We start from the raw sequence: 22160 nt of genomic DNA, 5'->3' as shown, positions 1-22160 counted from the left end.
GCAAAGATCAAATACAGGTGGTGCTTCCCCTTTGCGCTCCACTGTATCATAAATAACAGGTACTACACCTTTAAAACAGCGGACACAGCTCTTCTGGCTCTAAGCAAAGAAGGCCTCACCACACCATCACCAGTGCGATCAACTACCAACAGCCCGAGACCACACAGTGAATGGCAAGCAGCTAGATCCCCGCGGTCTCCAAGCTCCTCCGATCGATCCACTTCCTCACCCAAACCTCAGAGGCCAAGAGCTTACAACCCACACGAGGACCCGGACGCCAACGGATAATTGTCAAACTTACCACTCACCCAATAATGCTGGACATAGCACTGAACATCCTAATCGTTACTTCGGACCTGGAACAGATGCTGCCCACACCACCTAACCCCGCGGCGACAACTTAATATCAGTCGCCACCTGGTCAGGTCATTTATCCCTCCAGAGGGATTTTCTACTGCAAAACATAGTATGTTGACAAACCTGCAACTATTTTTTTGCTTGTTTAGTTTCAATGTTATGCTTATATTAGTTAAAGTTCAAAAGTCTATAAAGCGCTCTAGGTCAAGTAAGACTGTATGGTACACTAATGTCAAATGTATGCATGTCTCTCCCTATCCGCACTCCCACTGTGAGGAATGCAGATACGGACCCTGTTATTCTAAAACTCAAGGTACACCAGGCCCACCCGGCTGCAGACGATCATACAGCATAACAAATAAAAAGCAATGGCATTAAAAGTAATAACCCACAACTCTAGCTCGTAGGCAAGCTTTCCAATGGTATGAACGTCTGCACCCGGATGTTATCTGCATTCAAGAAACCCACTTCACTAAGACCTCGCATCCACAATTCCTCCACAGACAATACTCTAGACACTTTCTAGCATCTGCCCCCCAGAAAAAACATAGGGGAGTTGCTATATTAATACACAATAACCTACCGTTAGTAATCACTGAAACAGAACTAGATAAGGAAGGACAATACATCTCTATTATGGGCACCCTATACGAAAGAACCATACGGATAACTGCTACCTATGCACCAAACGACAAACCTAAGGCCTTCTTTAACCGGCTAGCCAGGATACTTACCCAAACCCCAGTTAATATCGATATATGGTGTGGGGACTTTAATTTCCCGTTTAACCCAGTAATGGACAAATCCAACTCAACACACTCAACTAAAGATAGTAAGGCCGCAAGGGCAACCCAGGACATACTCAACACAACCCATTTTGTAGACACATGGAGAGAGCTACATCCTAAGACAAGGGAATACACATACTACTCTGCCCCACACAAACAATACTCTAGAATAGACACAATTCTACTAAATACACTAGCAACACCTAATCTAAAAGAATCATGTATAAAGCCATGCCCATGGTCTGACCACGACCTCGTTGCCACACTTTTAGTGGTACTAGATACCCCAATAAAACACACACGGTGGCGACTCAACGAAAGCCTCCTTAGCGACCCTCAATTAGTCATAGACTCAAAAACCACCCTGACTAATTACTTTAAAGAAAACAATACCCCAGAAGTAACACCAGATATCATCTGGGCTGCCCATAAGGCAGTTGCCTTATGGGCAGCCCAGATGATATCTGGTGTTACTTCTGGGGTATTGTTTTCTTATAGTTATAAGAGGATACTTCATCCAACAAGCAGCAATAAAACAAAAAAAATAACGAGAAACACATAATAAGCTAGAAAAATCCCTACAAATACTAGAAAAACAAAACCAAACAAAATATTCCCATCAAATAACCAAACGAATCAAGGCTATCAAACAAGAACTGAATACACTGCAAAAGCACAAGGTAGACAAAGCAATAAGATGGACAGACTTTAAATACTATAAATACTGCAACAAACCAGACAGATTTTTAGCAAAACTACTAAAGGACAAAACCCAGATTAATCAAATACCACGAATTAAGACCCCTCAAGGAGATATCACCTCCAACCCAGAGAAAATACGAGACACATTTCTTGAATACTACAGAAAACTATACGCCCAACCCCATAAACCTAACAAAAACGCTACACATAGATTCTTCGCACAGCATCCAACCCCAACCCTTACAATAGCAGAAGTGGAAAGATTAAACGAAAGCATTACACTAGAGGACATAGGCGATGCAATCAAAAACCTTAAACTAGGGAAGGCTCCAGGACCGGATGGTCTATCGGCTGGCTACTACAAAAAATTCTCAGAAATCCTAATACCACAATTGAAAACCCTATACGATTATATTGCCCAAGGCAAAAAAATAGCCCCAGAACTACTAGCAGCACACATCACACTAATACCAAAGCCAAACAAAGACCCTTTACATCCCAAACACTACCGCCCCATTTCGCTCCTGAACTTGGACCTCAAGATACTAACCTCAATCCTCTCCAAGAGACTAGCAGCACTACTCCCCAAACTCATACACAAAGACCAGGTAGGATTTATACCCTTTAGACAAGCAGGAGACAATATTAGGAAAATACTAAATATCATTCACCAAACCAAAAAAGCAGGCACACAAATGGGAATTCTGACATTAGATATAGAAAAAGCCTTCGACTCCCTTGATTGGGATTACCTAGAAACTGTCCTACAATCAATAGGAATAAAAGGCTCTTTCACAAATATCCTACAAACATACTATTCCACACCCACAGCCACACTAAAACTCCCGGCATCCACACAACAAAACATAAAAATACAAAAAGGCACAAGACAGGGATGCCCACTGTCCCCAGCACTCTTCGCCCTGGCAATGGAACCCCTAGCTATAGCGATTAGGCAACACCAAGACATTAAAGGTGTAAAAATTGCGGGGACAGAACATAAAATCTCCTTGTTTGCAGACGACCTATTGCTTACCATCACAAACCCACTCACTACTCTCCCTAATTTACTGAAACTGATTCAGGACTTCTCCCAAGTGTCAGGGCTTAAACTGAATCAAGACAAAAGCGAATTCATGCCATGTTAAATATCCCCAAAAACACGGTAAAACTTATTAAACTCAACTTTGAGTTCCAGATTAGGGAGAAGTACCTACCATACCTAGGCATAAGTTTAACCCCACCCTAGACACTATGTACACACGCAACTACCCCCAACTATATAGAAGTTTAACACAGGAAATGCAGGGCTGGAATAAGAAACAAATTTCTTGGATGGGGAGGGTTAACTGTATTAAAATGATGACTTTACCAAAACTGCTGTACTATTTTAGGGTCCTACCCATAGCAATCTCACAGAGAGACCTGCAAAGCTTCCAGAGAACTGTCATGATGTTTATTTGGAACAATAAAAGACCAAGGATTAATAAAAGAACAATGTGCCTACATAAATCAAAAGGAGGACTCGGAGTCCCAAATCTACAACAATATTACAGGGCAGCAAGATGTGCCCAAATTGCCCCACTACATGGAGAAACACTAGCCCCACTGTGGGTCGAAATTGAATCTGCCCTAATACAACCAACTTCTCTAACGAGCCTAATCTGGAATCCGACTCAAGATCTTAAAATGCTCAAAGACATATCACCAATACCTCGCCAAATGCTGCAATTATGGAACACACTTAAATACAAATATGAGCTAGCATCAAAGCCCTCAAGGCTGACACCAATATGGAGAAACAACCTTTTCACCCCAGGATACAATAAGGACTCATTCAAATGGTGGACTGAGCAAGGAATATCCTTTGCTTACCAACTCACAGACGGATCCAAACCTTTACAACTAACCCAAATAATGCAAAAATTCAAGGTACCCCCAACTGAACACTTCCATGCACTACAAATAACCCATTTTATACAACAACTATGGGGAAAAACAAACATGCATAAAACAGCAATGGAAACCATCTGCGAGGCCTCACCAATGGGCCGGAAAACGCTATCTCTACTATACCACCACCTAAATCATATACATACAAAAAATAAACTGCAACATATGCTAGACTGGGAACAAGACCTAAAAACAGAAATACCCAAAGAAACATGGCTTAAAAACGACCAAAATATATTCAAAGGTAGCTACAACGTAACTATAATGGAAACCTCACTCAAACTATTCCATAGGACATACTATGTCCCCGAACGACTTTCCCGAATTTACCCCACATCGTCACCACTTTGCTTCAGGAACTGCGCCACACGAGGCACTATGTGGCATATATGGTGGACCTGCCCAACAGTGCAAGAACTCTGGACAAAAGTAGCCACTATCCTTTCTAAAATGTTCCATACGGACATCCAACCATGCCCTAAGACAATGCTCCTAGGACACAAACTACAAGGCCTCAATAACTCTGCACAACGCTTAACACAACATATATGCATGGCAACTAGAATCCACATCGCAGCCCAATGGAAATCAAATCTACTATCCATAGAAAAAGTCCTGGACAAAATAGAATATATACACGCCAACGAAGCTCTCAAATATCAATTGGACAACGAAACTGACCTATACCTAAAGATATGGGACACCTGGATACTAAATAAGGACAATCTCTCTCGAACACACTGCAATGGGTAGGACCCCCTCTAAATAAAACGGATAAAAGTAAAAAATAAGTGAAGGTGAAATTGAAATGCTAGTAAGGGACGATAAGTACCAGCTTAGAGACCTAGAGCGCAAAATGTTAAAATGTTTTTTGACCCTTATACCCTCCCCGTTCCCCCCTCTTCCCATCTCCCCTAACCTTTTCTATAATAAACAAAATGATATACATGTAACATGTGAAATAAATGTACCAACGAAACATGTAAAAAAACAAAGTTTACAAAAAAATTAAATTATTTCATTGCTAGCACTGGTTTAAACAATTTTAAGTTTATGGAGTACTCTGGAGTCCGTACCTTTCAAAGCACATTAAAACCTCCTACTGAGACAATTTTTGATCTAAAGAACAATTTTACACTCGCATAGTATATGGTCATGACTCTCCTCTGATCAAACCAGTGATAGGGGTGTATTAATTAACACCGGACACAACCATCACCACTAATGTTGCCCATAGAATCTAATCAGCAATTAGATTTAAGACCTAATTGGTTGCTATGAACAACATAACCAGTGAGGATTATCTCCAGTGTTAATAAATACACCCCTTAGTGTCAACCTGCTATAGTTCCAGGAGCGTTTAACCCTTTAAGTGCCAGCAGAATTTGACATTTCTGTTCCCCTCAGTGCCAGACATTTTGTAAACATTCTGTGCTCTCTCAATTTAGGGTCTTTTATTGGGAAAAGGGTTAAGTTTAGTTAAGCAAACTATATATTGTTTTTTTCAGGAGAACCTGAGCTTTCCAAATCTGCCAGTTTTTGTGTATTTCCACTTCTGGAACTAGATTTAGAGCTCGAAATGCAAAAAAAAAAAAAAAGAAAAATTGATATTTTTCATGATATAGGGATTTATACCAGCATATTTTATTTTATGGACAAAAATTAAACTGATTTGGAAAGCCTCATGTCTCCCGAACGTTCCAATACCTGCTATCTAGTGATGAGTGAAAATGTTGTGCAGCAAAAAAAATTGTCGCCCGCGGCTATTATTTTGTCGCACGGCTATTTTGTCGCCCGCGGCTACTATTTTCACGCCGGCAATTATTTTTGGACGTGCAGCAAATTTTTCCGCGACGAATTTTTTCATCAGTTTCTCGAAACAATCTGCCAGTGGTGAAACGCGGAAATGCGCCGCAAATCCATGCCCGGCGAAACATTTTGTCCATCATTACCGATATGTATAATTTTATGGAGATTTCTGACTTCTATAGATCAAAAACTCCCAGCAGTATATTACCAAATTTTCAAAGCATTACAGCAGAATACGGCATACTTTAGATTCCAAAACCAAAAATCCTGGAACATTAGGTTTACCCCAGGAAACCATATATTTTTGAAAAGTACACATTCTGACGAATCAGAAATGGGTAACCATGTCTTCCAACTCCTAAGCCAAACGGCAATGCTTTCCTGAATTTAGCAGTTTCTATAAAAAATTAGGAAAATTAAAAAAAAAATCACCTCAAAGCTTCCACTTTCAAGCACCTTATCTCCCACATAGGTCTAGTGTGGTAAATACAATACCGTGTCCTCAGCGCTTTGTGGTTAATTATATTCAATGAAATAGAGTCAGTGAATAAAGTGACGAAAACTCCGTGTGATCCTGCTGCTCCTCCTCAAGTCACCCCTTTGACTGGGTCCCAAACGCATACAAAGAATGGCAGGAGCGCAGTTTTGGAAGTAAAGAACAAAGAACAAATAATAGTGCAATATTGTAATGCAAATCAGGGATCAGGAGTAATAACTACCGAATCCCAAAAAAGTGTGTGAAAGGCTAATTTGCTTAATGTATCACCACGTGCTGTAATGTTAAATGCTCACCAGATAGCAATATTGAATAGGCAAATAGAAATTTCTGATTCAACTTGTAGCCATCTTCTCGCATATAGGCACAAAATGGAAGAGAAAGCAGCAAATAGTGCAAATCATTTATTATAAGTAACAGAATAAAAAGGATCTACTTACACAGTGTAGATAATGTACAGGCTTTCAGAAAACTCGACGCGTTTCAAGTACTGGCAGTACGCTTTCTCAAGAGTGTTTACAGTGTGGCCTCCTTAGGGCCTTTTTACACAGTGCTACAGCATGGGGTGAGTGCCCACCCCCCTCGTAGTAGATGTGGCTGGTAATGATGACATCACCACTAGTGTGTGAAGTATAGAGCCCCTGCTGGCCACAATTGGGAAGTGCAAGGGATCTGTCCCTCCTCCAATAACTCAGAAAGGGCAGATTAGAAGAGTAGAGCGTTGCTTTAGCAACGCGTCACTGAACGAACTGAGGGCAGTCTCTTAGTGTATAATAACCAAGAGCTGCGCCTCCAAGGGGTAAGGAAAGTGCAGAAGTAAGCGCATAAGCGCTATTAACGGAACAGAAATCGCGTTGCCATAGTAACGCGTCTGTAACCCCAACGGGTTAAGGCAATGCTGCTATGTTTGGAGAGCCCCTTAAAGGAGGACATATCCGGTGGGGGCTAATAATAATACGGGAGTAAATACTCTAAATATGGTAAAGACTGGAGTAGCGAGCTGTAAACGCTAGTGGAGGCAAAGACGCGTTGCCATAGCAACGAGTCTATGAGCGCATCGGGCTGTGGCAATAAAACTATAGTGGGAAAGCCCCTCAAAGGTGGAGTAGTAAGGGGGGGGCTAACAATTAACGGGAGTAAGAGTCTTTCACCACTCTAAATGTCATAACAACGCGCGTATAATGGGCAAATTGTAAGTGCAGTAAAACTGTACCTATAGTATCCCATGCATATCAAGATGCTAGTAGGTGTGTTAAAACTAATGAGTATGTTAAAATGAAATTAAAACGTTATTTAAAAATTTTTCTTAACATTTTTCCAAAATTTTTTTAAAAAATGTAAAAAAAAAAAAAAAGGGATTTTCACTCATTCCCAGTACCAAGAGGGCAAAAGAGGGGGGCGGAACATATAGAGGAACTCGAGCAGGACAGAGGGTGCAGAAAAAGAGATTATCGCAGCTAAGTGTCACTCCCATCTTTAACTTATCAAACAAAATCCTTTCTATGAATGAAACCAGAGTCCTTAATAAGGGCCTCAAGTTTGCCCCCAGTAAGGGGCCAAACAAATTTGAGTTATATATAGACCTACATAAATTTACACGACAACTTACATTAAAGAGATATAACCTTACAAGAGCCCCTATAGATTCTCCTCAAATAGATACAAACCCTGATCCCGTTAAGAGGTTTAAATGTTATAACAAAAATAATTTTTATCCTAAGGATGCTCAGGGGGAACACATCAGGATGTTTCAAAAACTGGTACAACGTGATTTTGATATGCTCTTCACCACATCTCCCAATTTCAAAAACAACCTCACACGTGAGGAAAAGTTTGCCCTACAGAATCTTATGACAGATGGTTCCATAGTTATCAAACAAGCTGACAAAGGAGGGGGGATAGTCATTCAGAATATTAGTGATTATTATAAAGAAGAAGCGGACAGAATCCTTGGGGATGTTACTGTCTATGAAAGACTGGTACTGGACCCTACCAATTCATACACTAAGGAATTGGATAACTTATTGAGAACAGCTAGGTCTGCCAATACCATACAGGACAAAGAATATAACTTCCTTTTTACACGACATCCTAGGATTGCCATTTATTACCACCTTCCTAAAATTCACAAGAATCCTCTTGAGCTACCAGGGAGGCCCATCATCTCTGGTATCAACTCACTCACAAGTAATCTCTCAGAATTCGTTGACCATTTCCTACAGGAAGTAGTCATTAAACAAAGATCTTATTTACGGGATACAGTTGATTTGCTCAACAAACTAAAGAGCATTAGTTGGAAGAACACATACACATTGATTACGTGTGATGTATCTGCCCTTTACACGAACATTCCACATATAAAAGGCATAGAGGCCATTAAATCCAAATTGGAGATGGACAGTGATCTACCTTCAAATCTCCAATCCTTCCTAACTGATAGCATAGCTTACATTCTTACACATAATTACTTTATTTTCAATGATACATTCTACTTGCAAAAACAAGGTACCGCAATGGGGAGTAAAATTGCACCCTCATATGCCAATTTATACATGTCTTTCTGGGAGGATGGTTACATCTGGGGTTCATCTAAGTTTAATCAACACATCATCCTTTATACACGCTAAATTGATGACCTACTTTTTATTTGGGATGGCCCTAAGGAACTTGCTGATTTATTTATTAAGCATATCAACACCAATACCTTTAATCTAACCTTTACTGCCAACATTGACACTACTACAGTAGATTTTTTAGATCTCACGCTGTTCATTGCCAACGATAGGATAGAAACCAAATTATACCGCAAACCCACCGATCGGAATGGGTTACTCCATACCACCAGCAGTCATCACAAACAATGCATAAAAAATATCCCCAAAGGACAATTCTTAAGAGCAAAGAGAAATTGTTCAAGGCCAGGTGATTTCTTTAAGGAATGTGGTGTTCTAAAAGAGAGATTTTTGGAAAAGGGATACAAACCCTCCTGGTTAAACGAGGCAGAGCTAACAGCTATTAATAAAGATAGAGAGACCTTGTTAGTCAAGAAACATAAGGATGTGTCCTCTCCCCATGACTTTAATTTTAATTTCTACACTAAATTTAACAACTCTGCACATCACATCCGCAAGATTATCCATAGACACTGGAACATTGTGTCGGCAGACCCTTTACTGGGTAATTTGTGTAAACAAACCCCTAAGGTATGCTTCCGTAAATCCAGAACCATTAGTAACATAATAGCACCTTCTAAGGTCTGGGGCCGAGATCATCCACACACCAAACAAAATGCATTTGGCCTTAAGGGCACTTATAAATGCGGTAAGAAACTCTGCGCATCCTGTTCCTATGTCATGCCTAGGAAACACATTGTGAGGGATATTCCACCCCCAAAGACCTTCATTAATTGTTGTACTATATACGTGGTTTATATACTCATTTGTCCCTGTAATAAATTTTATGTGGGGCGAACCGTAAGATCGGTGGGGGTTAGGGTTAATGAACACATTCGCAACATTAAAGCAGGGAGGATGAACCATGGAGTATCCAGACACTTTAAACCGTTCCATAATAGTGACCCGAAAGGGATTTTCTTTATGGGACTTGAACATATGTCTTCAAAATTAAGAGGGGGGGACAGATTTACTAGACTTAGACAGCGTGAAACCTATTGGATTTTCAAACTGAATACACTGCATCCTGAAGGACTTAATGTGGATCTAGATTTGGCTGCATTTTGATTTTTATGGAAGTAATTGTTGTTGAAATAATTTATTGAAACAATTTTTAAGGGGAAAAAAAAAAATATTTTTTTTTTACATTTTTTAAAAAAATTTTGGAAAAAATTTTAAGAAAATTTTTTAAATAATGTTTTAATTTCATTTTAACATACTCATTAGTTTTAACACACCTACTAGCATCTTGATATGCATGGGATACTATAGGTACAGTTTTACTGCACTTACAATTTGCCCATTATACACGCGTTGTTATGACAACGCGTGTCGCCTTCACCACATTTAGAGTGGTGAAAGACTCTTACTCCCGTTAATTGTTAGCCCCCCCCTTACTACTCCACCTTTGATAGGCTTTCCCACTATAGTTTTATTGCCACAGCCCGATGCGCTTATAGACTCGTTGCTATGGCAATGCGTCTTTGCCTCCACTAGCGTTTACAGCTCGCTACTCCAGTCTTTACCATATTTAGAGTATTTACTCCCGTATTATTATTAGCCCCCACCGGATATCTCCTCCTTTAAGGGGCTCTCCAAACATAGCAGCATTGCCTTAACCCGTTGGGGTTACAGACGCGTTACTATGGCAACGCGATTTCTGTTCCGTTAATAGCGCTTACTTCTGCACTTTCCTTACCCCTTGGGGCGCAGCTCTTGGTTATTATACACTAAGAGACTGCCCTCAGTTCGTTCAGTGACGCGTTGCTAAAGCAACGCTCTACTCTTCTAATCTGCCCTTTCTGAGTTATTGGAGGAGGGACAGATCCCTTGCACTTCCCAATTGTGGCCAGCAGGGGCTTACTTCACACACTAGTGGTGATGTCATCATTACCAGCCACATCTACTACGAGGGGGATGGGCACTCACCCCATGCTGTAGCACTGTATAAAAAGGCCCTAAGGAGGCCACACTGTAAACACTCTTGAGAAAGCGTACCGCCAGTACTTGAAACGTGTCGAGTTTTCTGAAAGCCTGTACATTATCTACACTGTGTAAGTAGATCCTTTTTATTCTGTTACTTATAATAAATGATTTGCACTATTTGCTGCTTTCTCTTCCATTTTGTGCCTATATGCGAGGAGACGGCTACAAGTTGAATCAGAAATTTCTATTTGCCTATTCAATATTGCTATCTGGTGAGCATTTAACATTACAGCACGTGGTGATACATTAAGCAAATTAGCCTTTCACACACTTTTTTGGGATTCGGTAGTTATTATCTCCTACATAGCATTAGGTACCAAGAAAACACATCCTAAATATGAAAGCCAAGGGTCCACCGAACAGTTTGATGCCCATTGTGCATAGGATTACCAAAGTATCTGGAATTTAGAGACTCCAAAAGGAAGTTAGTACATACAAATTGCCCCGGAGATCTCTATCGACTGAAAATTCAACTTGATTACGGCATTTTCTGTGGGGTAAAAACACAAAAAAACACTTTGACCCCCCAAACCATATATTTTCGGAAAGTACACATTCGGGAAAATTCTAAATGGGTATCCATGTCTTTCTACTCCAAACTACAGAGTCACAATGCTTGCCCAAAATTGCCAGTTTTGATGAAATACCTGAAAATCGCATCAAACCTTCCACTTTCAAGCACCTTACCACCCACATAACCAAGAAAACACATTCTAAATATGAAAGCCAAGGGTCCACTGAACAGTTTGATACCCACTGTGCACAGGATCACTGATGTATCTGGCATTTAGAGACCCCAAAAGGAAGTTAGTGTATACAAAGTGAATACGCTGCAATGTAAGATACCGGCATGTGTATTATGTGCCATAAGACCCCCTAACAGTATGGAGACTCTAGAAAACCATATATTTTCCGAAAGTACACATTCTGACAAAACAAAAATGGGTAAATAAATCTTTCTACTGCAAACTACCAAACTACAAAGCTATGCTTAACGGAATGGTTTTTATGACATTTCTGAAAATTGTCACAAAGCTTGCAATTTACTTCATTATGTACCCCCACATTTTGTAATGTACCAACATTCTAAATATGAGCGCCAGGGGTCTACTGGACAGTTTGATGCCCTATTTGCATAGATTTACCAAACTACGTGGGGTACAGAGGAAGTCAAATTGAAATACAGCAGACAAAATGCCCATGTGCAAAGAACAATGTGAAATGCAGTAAAATTGCTACAATTCAAAAAGAAAAAATCACTAAAATCAATGGGTTTTTTCCCTAGTGATATCTGCAGTCAGGATTACAGTTTGGGTATTTTGGTTTGGGCAAATAAATTTTACAGACAAAATAAAGCAAACAACAACTATGCATAACTGAAAATGCAATAAAATCACAGAAAATATAATAAAAACACCAAAATAATACACAAAACGTAATGCGCAGTGCGGTTAGCGAATACACTATCCGCAATGGCAATAAAACAATTTTTTCAGGCAAGAATAAAAACGATGCGCTAAAAAAAAAACAAAACAAAACTACAAAATGACATAAGTGTGTGTGTGTGTACAATAGGTAAAATGTGTTGTGTACGCATGTGTGTACAAGTAAGTGTGAGTGCTGTAAGTGCTGTGAATGTGTGAAACTCCCCAAACCCCCCCCCAAAATGTATGTGTTTGTGTGAGTATAAGTGTGTATTAGTGTATTATGTGTGTGTATGTGTGTTTTTTTAACACTTACCTGGGACAAGCAGTGACACAGATCCTCTGGGATGGTGAGTCTTCAGAGGGCGGGGGGAGGGAGGGGGAGCAGGAAGTGTCAGGCACGCACAAACAGCGTCCCAGGGGCCACTTGGTCCCTGCCTCTGCTCGTTGTCCAGGGGTTGGAGCCGAGCGGGGAGCAAACCCGGAAGTGGCACTTAGGTACTTTTATACACAGGACGAAGATTCTACCAAATTAGTTCTATGTACTTACTATGCACAGTCATCAATCAGTTACATAATGATAATACCACGTTTACTTTGTAATACATATAACTCCTAATACATCTAAAATACTCCCACACCATGAAGTACTGGGGCACATTCCATTATTAATGGAATTAGATACACATGAATTATGTGGCATTGTCAAGAGTGTGCACTTTGACAGGTACAACACATCCAAACGTTAGGTTCTGCCAATGTACCTGCATGAACCATCAGAATTAGGTGTAGGCAAAAGAGGCATGTGCCTAGGGTGGGGGCCAAACATGGGGGCCTCGCAGGCTTGCCTTGGGCCTACTTGGAACATGGCCCAGATCTCATGTTCCAGACATTGCTCTCATGCTATTATCATAGCACAATTGGTATCATCATCACTGCCTGTATCCTTATATAATAGCCCTCTAAGAGAAGCAGATTAGTGATAGCTTATTATCAAAAGACTTGTTTATGAAACATATCAGTGTTAGCTTACTTATTCAAGACTCGTGAACACCTAAATTACTTAAAGCACTTCTCAGGCAGAATGAGCATAATACAAACGGTAACAAAAACTTCTGTGCAACAATATTATACAGACATAAGTTTGACCAGGGTAAGTTTGGAGTATACACATTTTTGTATATTTTGTGGTTTGTTTATGTTAAATGCAATCAAAATTTTGTTGATGCAATTTAGTCACACAGTTCTTTCCCACTACTAAGTGTTTTTAAACATAAACCTTGTATGCATATTTACTTCCACATAGGCCAGATTGCTGAAAAAAAAAAAAACAAATAATTATGCCAGAGTGTTCAAAATAGTAATGCAATAGTCTAAAAAAGTCTTGGCACAACACAGTCCGTTCACTAAAGTGTGTTAAATTGTGTAAGAGTTTCCGCAGGTTATCGCAGCGAATATTCTGTTGCCAGAATATTCGCCGCGTCAAAGTTACTAAGCAGCGATGTGCGTGTAAATCACTGCGATTATTTGCGTTAATTAGGCAAACGTTCCAATTTACGTTGGCGTTAATTTTAGCGAGTTGCGAATATTCTGGCAACAAAATTAACTTTGGGACTATTCTTGCTATAAAATAGTCTACCTTTATGGTGTTTAAGTTAGCGACTATACATGCTAGAAAATTGTTTTATGGCTAATATTATTGCCAATTTTAATGACAAATATATGGGCTGATATGCTTCTTCAAAACTTGAGCAACTTTATTCAAAGTTACACCCTGCCAATAAAATAGTAATCAAAAACAAAAATCCTTCTTAAAAACTTTATAAACTACACTTTATATACTACACTCTGCAAATAGAATCTAATCAAAATGTATGGCCAATACACACCTGCTATTTCACAGAAGACATCCCACTGATGGATTGACTGGATTCCTATATAAGTTACTGTGGCACTGTAAACAATTGACAGGAGTCTCAGTAGGAGAGAGAGACAGAGCCACGAGAGAAAGAGATAGAGCCAAGAGAGATTTGGGAAGATGTCAAGTCCTGACCAGCAGCAAGCAGAAGGAGAGGCTGCATCAGGAGCAGACAAAAAAGAGTTAGAAATGTAAAGTTTTCTTAATGAAAACTGTGCTCTTATTCATGGGGCAGTCACCCACTGGAGAGAGCTCTTTGGGCAGGATGCTCAGAAGACTGCAATGGCCCGCAAATCGTTTTTGTGGGACAAGATTGTAACTGCAGTCAATGCAGTCTCTTTTCATCAATGAACAGTGATGAACTGTAAAAAGAGGCTGAATGGTGTGAAGGGCAAACTTAAAAAAAAAATGGGCCAAGAGGCCAAGTATGCCAGAGGCATTGGAGGGGGGGCCACCAATCAATCTTAAATACCTGGATTATGAAGAAGACTTAAAGAAAGTTATTGGCCCAGATGTGGTAGAGGGGATTTCTGGTCAAACAGACACTGACCTACAAGGTAAGTTTCTTTTATTTTTTTCATTTTACAGTCTGTCAGCACTGTATTATACATATATATCTATATTGTTGTATCTGCCATTAGCCATCTTCTTACTAGCAGCCCCTCCCCTTCTTCAGTTGCTTATGTTTTACTGTAAGGCAAGGAAGCACTATTGGGTGTAACTGCCTTGTGCTGTATTGATGTATCTGCCATTAGCCTTCTACTTACTAGGAGCCCCTCCCCTTCTTCAGTTGCTTATGTTTTACTGTAAGGCATGTTAGCACTGTTGGCCTCTTGCATCACCACACACCTGACAAACACATATACACGTTTGCTTACATTATTTCAGCTGCCCTGCCCCCAGCCACATACAGTTGCAAAACTTTCATGGCCTCTAACCAGTGTGTTGTATACAAAAACAGTCTGTATAAATTAAAAAAAAAATAATAATTTATTTTGCATAGTTGTTCAGCAACATCTTGAGCAACATGAAGAAGCAGTCTGTGAAGTGGGCAGAGACCTACAAGAGGAAGAAAGTAATGGCGAAGGTTATTATTGGTCACGTATTCGTGTTGATGAGAAAATTAGCAATTGTGACAATTATATAATTTTATATTATTTTCTTTCAGAATTCATCACACTAGAGACTGTGGACTTTTTCTGTCGATAAGCCAGGTATATTCTTATAATACTTTGTACAATCAATAGGCCAACTTTGCAAATTGTGTGTGCCAACTTGTATGTGTGAGTGTTTATATTTATCTTGTTTATGTGTGTGTGTGTGTGTGTGTGAGTGTGTTCATCTGTCTTGTTCATGTGTGTAAGAGTGAGTGAGTGTGTTCATCTGTCTTGTTCATGTGTGTAGGAGTGAGTGTGTGTGTCTAACACTGTGCATATTTGTGTTTGTATGTTTGCCAACAAAGTATGTGTGTGTTATTGAATATTTTGAAATAACTTACATTTTTTTCCTTTATTTAAAGAAAAATGAAACTCACTGTGAGGAAGCCACCGGCTCAGTAGCACAGGAGGAAGGTGCTTCAACATCTCGCGAAGTATCTGCTGACAGTGGGTCCTGCAACTGGCACGTGATTTCCAGGGCGCTTCACTGCCAGAAGGCGGACTCCTGCACGCCCATCAGGACAGGACTAAGCCCAGCTAGCCAAAGCCTACATGATGAGGAAAAAAAAAAGTGGAGGCATGTGTCTCGCCACCTATCAAACATCCACAACGTGCAGCTCCTAACGCTCGACCGTTTGGACAGCATGATTGGTGTTTGGCAAGAAACAAATAGCATTTTAACAAACATAGCAGAAAATATGCGGGGGGTGGCAAGCAGCAGCATGAGTGCATCCACCCAAACTATTGTAGAAGCCGAAGAAGCAATACAGGTTGCTCCTACTGTCCCCAGGGGTGCCAGAACAAGGGGTGGGAGACATATAAGGCCCCCTAGGCTCACAGACCTGTAAAATTCTTTTTTCAGAATGCTATAATAAAAGTTTATATGTTTGTTGTGTTTTGTTAATTTTTTTCGTTTGTTAAAAAACGAAACTTTGTGGTTTGTCTTATTTACTACTAGAATTAAAGGACACATGGTCAATGTATTAGAAATTAACTCTTGTTTAAGGAGAATTTCTAGTATACATGGTGGAGGGCCGATAATGGAAACCAGTTTTGGTCACTCCTTTTTAACCACACCCACTTCAAACCACACCCATTTTATCACAATGCTGGTAGTGCAGTAAAAACCCAAATGCTTGGTTCTCACTGCGGGGATATCAACCATCATTGATATGTGAAAGAATTATATTATGTAACAAATACACACCCTTAAATCCATATGCCTCCTCCACCTCCCCTGTGGATAGCACAGCAACCCCCAGCACATAATTACACACCTTAGGGATCATTTAATGGCTATTTCCAACTGCTAACAAACTCCCAGATCAAACCCCTGCCAGGTTCACCTCCCGCAGGCAGCATAGGACAGACAGAGTATGGGACACACAGGCAGCATAGGGCAGGCAGAGTATAGCACGCATAGGCAGCACACTGCCTGCCTTATGCTGCACACATACTGCCTTTAGCTGCCTGTGTGCCATGCTCTGCCTGCCCTACCCTGCCTGTGTGAGCCATACCCTCCCTGCCCTATGCTGCCTGTGTGCCATACTCTGCCTACCCTATGCTGCCTGTGTGTGCCATACACACAGGCAGCATAGGTCAGGCAGTACATACAGATGTGAACAGATGTACAATGTGGGTGATTACAGTCTGAGGTGTGAACAATGCAGAGGGTGAACAATGCAGAGATTAAAAGGTGTGAACATACAGGGGATTGCATATTTAAACAATACAGGGGGATTACAGCCTGAATCTGAGGTGAGAGCAATGCAGGGGGCCAGGTAATCTCAGTACTGATACCATTTAAAGCTTACTCAAAAGTAAGCCTTTAAAGCAGCCAGACAGGTGGGGGCCACACAGAGGGGGGTTGCGGGCTGCATGCGGCCCGCGGGCCAGCAGTTGGACAGCACTGGTTTAAGCAAAGCTAGTAATTAGTTGTTATCTTTGTTTTGCCTTCAATAAGCTGTTATATTAAGGGAGGGCAACTGGTGAAAATATTGGTTTAACATGTCAACTTCTATTAAAGTGTATTCTGACCTTTAAACATATAGGGAAAATCTCTGTTTTAAGTGCAAGATGATAATGAACAGATTAAACTGAATAAGGTAACAATCTCCGGTTGAAACATAAGTTGATCATGAACTGGTTAAATATACAAGAGAGAGAGAGAAAGAATTAAAATGTCAACAATTAGTTTTTGATAATGCGACCACCACCAAACACCCTAAATAACACAAAAACCACTTACCTTATAAACAATTAACTTTAGTATCCATATTCAACATTTTCTCAGGTTGTCCTGTAAAATGAAGGACATTTGGATTTACATGAGACCGATCACAATAATCAGAATGCACAATTTTGGGTTAGTTCACATGGTGACGTGCCTTAAATTGTATTGTCACATATTAGATGCATAACTTCCATTATTTACATTTTAATTCTACTGCTTTTCAGTTACCAATTGTAGCAATCTGGTTGCTATGGTCCAAATTACCCTAGCAACAATGATTGTGAGTGCGGTACCTTCCATTTTTTGATACATTATTGCATTTTTTTCACACTGCACCCAGGCAATTTTGATTGCTTTATTGCTTTAACGTGAGTGCCTGTTCCATTATTGAAGAGATATACATATATACATACATATACATATATATATACACACACACACACACATCTATTTACCAAAACATATATACATGTGTCTATATATACACATATGCATAAATAAGTATATATAGATCTGTATGTATGTGCATATGTAATAGATTACGGAAATGCAGGACATTCATGGAACTATCCGTGATAGCGGAATGCGCTGGCTGAAGCCGGGTGCTCTGGCTCCTTGCCCAGCTGCGACAGGCCCTTTTATAAGGTTGCGCCCCGCGCGTAGAGGCACTGTCTATGGGGTCAATTGGGGGCACTTTCTATGGGGGGGGTTCTGTCTATGAGGGGCACTTTCTATGGGGGGGGTTCTGTCTATGAGGGGCACTTTCTATCAGGGGGGAACTGTCTATGGGGGGCACTGTCTATTGGGCCATTGGGGGCACTGTGTATGGGGGGCAAAGCTGGTACATAGTTATAACTCACTTATAACTGACTGCCTTCTCTCTCTATTTGTATTTTATATGTAGGAGTTGCTATATTGTTTTCCTTAGTTAGTACAGTATGAGGGTATAGCACATTTGCGTCTGATCCCACCATTACAACTATATAAAAGGAGTATTTTTAGAAAAAATGGGGTATGTTAATTGGGGCGTGGTCAAAAATTGCCAAGGGGGGAGGTATGTATACAGTATATGTATATGATCCGATATGTGGTATGAGCTTCCGTATTATTAGCGATCTAATAGCTCCATGTGAGAGTGAGTTACAGTTCTACCTTAGAGTGCACCAGCCACCTTACGTGTTTCTTTCCTGGTTTCTCTCCTTGTCTATATGCTATTTGATATCTTTTGTGTGTTTACACTGATTTTAATGTGTTTGTAATGCTTCACTGCTTGTTTTTATCTATGATTTACTTACATTGGTATATAATGTATTTTATGTGTATCCCTCACACTATGACGTCACTGTTTTCGCACCATTTTTGTGTTTATTAGTGCACATTCACTGTTTCACTTTGTCTTTGAGAAAGGCTGCAGTGGCAGCCGAAACATTAGATATAATTCTGGAATAAATATTTTTGCTTCCTGTTTAAGTCCTGTGAGTGCGGTACCTTTTTGTTTTTTGCTACACTATTCTTTTCTGGACTGCACCCAGGCATTTACATTTAATTTTTACGTGAGTGCCTGTTGATACATTGTAGATATACAGTATATGTATGGATAAATGTATAAATATGTATAATATATTAAAACAACATCTTTTAATATTATTTCGCAGAACTTACGCAAGATGATGTAGCTGGGGGTCCAGAGGCTCCACAAAATTCAGAGTCTCCAGAGGCCCCAGTGGCTCAACTGGACTGGGATGACTGGGAGGTGGAAGCTCCTCAGGGAACATCACATGAGAGCGAAGATGTGGGGACCCAGACAACACCTGAGCGGTCGGACCCATGTCTTCGCTCCATTTAGGAGGACATAGCCTCTATCAAGTCCGCTATAGTCCGAATCCAGCAGGACATTTCTGAGCTTAAGGCTAGAAAGGACTTGTAAATAGTTTATTTTTTAAAGAAACCTTTATTACATTACTTATGGTTTTGTAAATAGTTTTTTTTTTTCGAGGCTGGGAATGTAGACAGCCGTCAGTCGAGCCTCGAGGGCCTCGGCCTAGGTCAGAATCTGGCTGACCTCCTTGAGAGCCTAGCGGCTTCGGGTACCGCCCTGGTGATTCAGATAGGCGACAGTGGTGGCATTGTCGGATTGCACCTTGATGGCCTGACCCTTGAGAAGATGTTGCCAGTGGAGCAGAGCCAGGCGAACTACCCTGATCTCCAGAATATTGATGGGTAGACGGGCTTCGGATTTTGACCAAGTCCCCTGGGCCGAGAAATGGTCCAGAACAGCAACCCAACCCTTGAGGCTGGCATCTGTAGTGAGAAGGCGCCAGTTTGGTTCCTGGAGAGGACGTCCTTTGGCTAGGTGAGATGCGTCGAGCCACCATGCGAGAGAGAGTCTCGTCCTGGGGAGAATCTGAATCCGTTGGGACAGGCTGTTGCGGGTCCACTGATCTAGGTGATCCAGGTGAAACTGCGCGAAGGGAACAGCCTCTATGGAGGAGACCATGGATCCCAGAACTTGCATCGCAAAGCGGATGGAGGGGGATGAAGATTGGATCGGACGACAAGTCAGGTCCTGGATTTGAGATATCTTCTCTGGGGGGAGGAACACTCTCTGCTGTGCGGTGTCGAAGATGGGCGAGATGGGGTTGATCTTCCAGCCCAGAGAGGTCAGAGTTGCTGTGACCAGGCTCAGCTGAGATGTCGCCACAGAAGGAGATGGGGCTTTGAGAAGGAGGTCGTCAAGTTATGGTGTGATGGAGACCCCTTGAGACCTGAGGGATGCCGCCGCAGCCGCCATTATCTTGGTGAAAATGCGCGGTGCTGAAATGAGCCCGAGGGGGAGGGCCGTAAATTGGAAGTGGAGGTTTTTGACCGCAAATCGTAAGTATTTCCAGTGGGGAAGGAAAATGGGAACATGGAGGTAGGCGTCTTATGTCCAGGGCCACAAGATACTCGTTGAGGCCCATGGCTGCAATCGAGAGAACTGGAAGGAATTTAGCTGCTTGAGGTCTAGGATCGGACGAAAAGACCCGTCTTGCTTTGGGACGAGGAAAAGGTTGGAGTAGAATCCCCGAAACCTCTCTCCTGGGGGAACCGGCATGATCACTCTCTCGTCCAGCAGGTCTTGGACAATGGAGAAGAAGGCGGACTGTCTGAGGGGGTCCTGAGACAGAGACATGGAAAACCTGCTTGGAGGGTTGGATCGGAACTCGAGACAGTAACCTGAAGATACAACCTTGTGCACCCATGGATGGGTTGTGGAGTCTCTGGAAGAGGCGGGCTTGGAGCCCCTGGGACAAAAGAAGCGACCCTTACGAAAGGACGAACGGTTCCTAGGCTGGGGGAGGAAGGTGCTCTTCCCTCCTGTAGCCTGACTAATAATTTTGTCAAGCTCTGGCCCAAAGAGAAGCTTACCCTTGAAGTGAATAGTAGTAAGAGACTTCTTAGATGACATGTTGGCGGACCAAAGCTTAAGCCAAAGTGAGCAGCGTGCCGCTACAGCGAGAGCTGAAGTACGACCGATAGCCTGGGCAGTGTCCAGGGAGGCTTTGCAAAGGTATTCAGAGGCGTCACGAATCTGAGAGGCAAGGAGAGAAAGCTCCTTGTCTGGAATGCCGATAGAAATAGAAAAGTTGGACCCCCCAGGGATGTGGGTCCTGGCTGGAAGATGAGGCTTGCGCCTGAGCATCCAAGGCCATTGCGGGAGTAGATGCTGCCTCTGGAATCTCTGGAGTGGGAGGAGGAAGCACGTCCAGAGCCTGGGAAGGAGTCTCAGCCGGGAGTTTGGAGCAAGAGGAACAAAAGGGTTCCTTTCTGCCAGATGGGAGACGCTTGCAGCACTTGGCGCATGCTAAGTATTTGACCCTTGAGGAACTGGAGGCCCCCTGGAAAAGGGACCCTCTGGAATGCCCTCTGCCATGGTACACGAGACAGTACAGGCTAGGTCAAACAGGCAAAGAACAAACTCAGCAAAAAAGACAAGTTGGCTTTGATGCGGTAACACACGAGAAAATATATACTGGTATTTGCTTTTTTTTTTTTGCACAATATACAGTGGTGTGAAAAACTATTTGCCCCCTTCCTGATTTCTTATTCTTTTGCATGTTTGTCACACTTAAATGTTTCTGCTCATCAAAAACCGTTAACTATTAGTCAAAGATAACATAATTGAACACAAAATGCAGTTTTTAAATGAAGGTTTACGTTATTAAGGGAGAAAAAAAAACTCCAAATCTACATGGCCCTGTGTAAAAAAGTGATTGCCCCCCTTGTTAAAAAATAACTTAATTGTGGTTTATCAATTTCAATTTTCAATATCAATTTCTGTAGTCACCCCCAGGCCTGATTACTGCCACACCTGTTTCAATCAAGAAAGCACTTAAATAGGAGCTACCTGACACAGAGAAGTAGACCAAAAGCACCTCAAAAGCTAGACATCATGCCAAGATCCAAAGAAATTGAGGAACACATGAGAACAAAAGTAATTGAAGGTTATAAAGCCATTTCTAAAGCTTTGGGACTCCAGCGAACCACAGTGAGAGCCATTATCCACAAATGGCAAAAACATGGAACAGTGGTGAACCTTCCCAGGAGTGGCCGGCCGACCAAAATTACCCCAAGAGCGCAGAGACAACTCATCCGAGAGGCAACAAAAGACCCCAAGACAACATC

The 22160-nt window shown here is 41.4% G+C and overlaps 1 protein-coding gene and 1 long non-coding RNA gene across 3 annotated transcripts in view; one reads left to right on the top strand and one right to left on the bottom strand.

The window, feature by feature from the left end:
- The window catches only part of taf11 (TATA-box binding protein associated factor 11), a 103292-nt gene that overhangs the window by 10543 nt on the left and 70589 nt on the right, over positions 1-22160 (bottom strand). The gene's annotated exons all lie outside the window — the stretch shown is intronic.
- Positions 10527-16150, top strand: LOC105948385. Its single transcript, XR_001171784.3, has 3 exons — positions 10527-10831; positions 15274-15319; positions 15625-16150. It is a non-coding gene; the product is annotated as an uncharacterized LOC105948385 (long non-coding RNA).

Source organism: Xenopus tropicalis, chromosome 2, assembly GCF_000004195.4.
Source record: "Xenopus tropicalis strain Nigerian chromosome 2, UCB_Xtro_10.0, whole genome shotgun sequence".
Taxonomy (NCBI): Eukaryota; Metazoa; Chordata; class Amphibia; order Anura; family Pipidae; genus Xenopus; species Xenopus tropicalis.
Note: the sequence above shows the minus strand (reverse complement) of the source record. Positions and strands in the feature narration are given on the sequence as shown.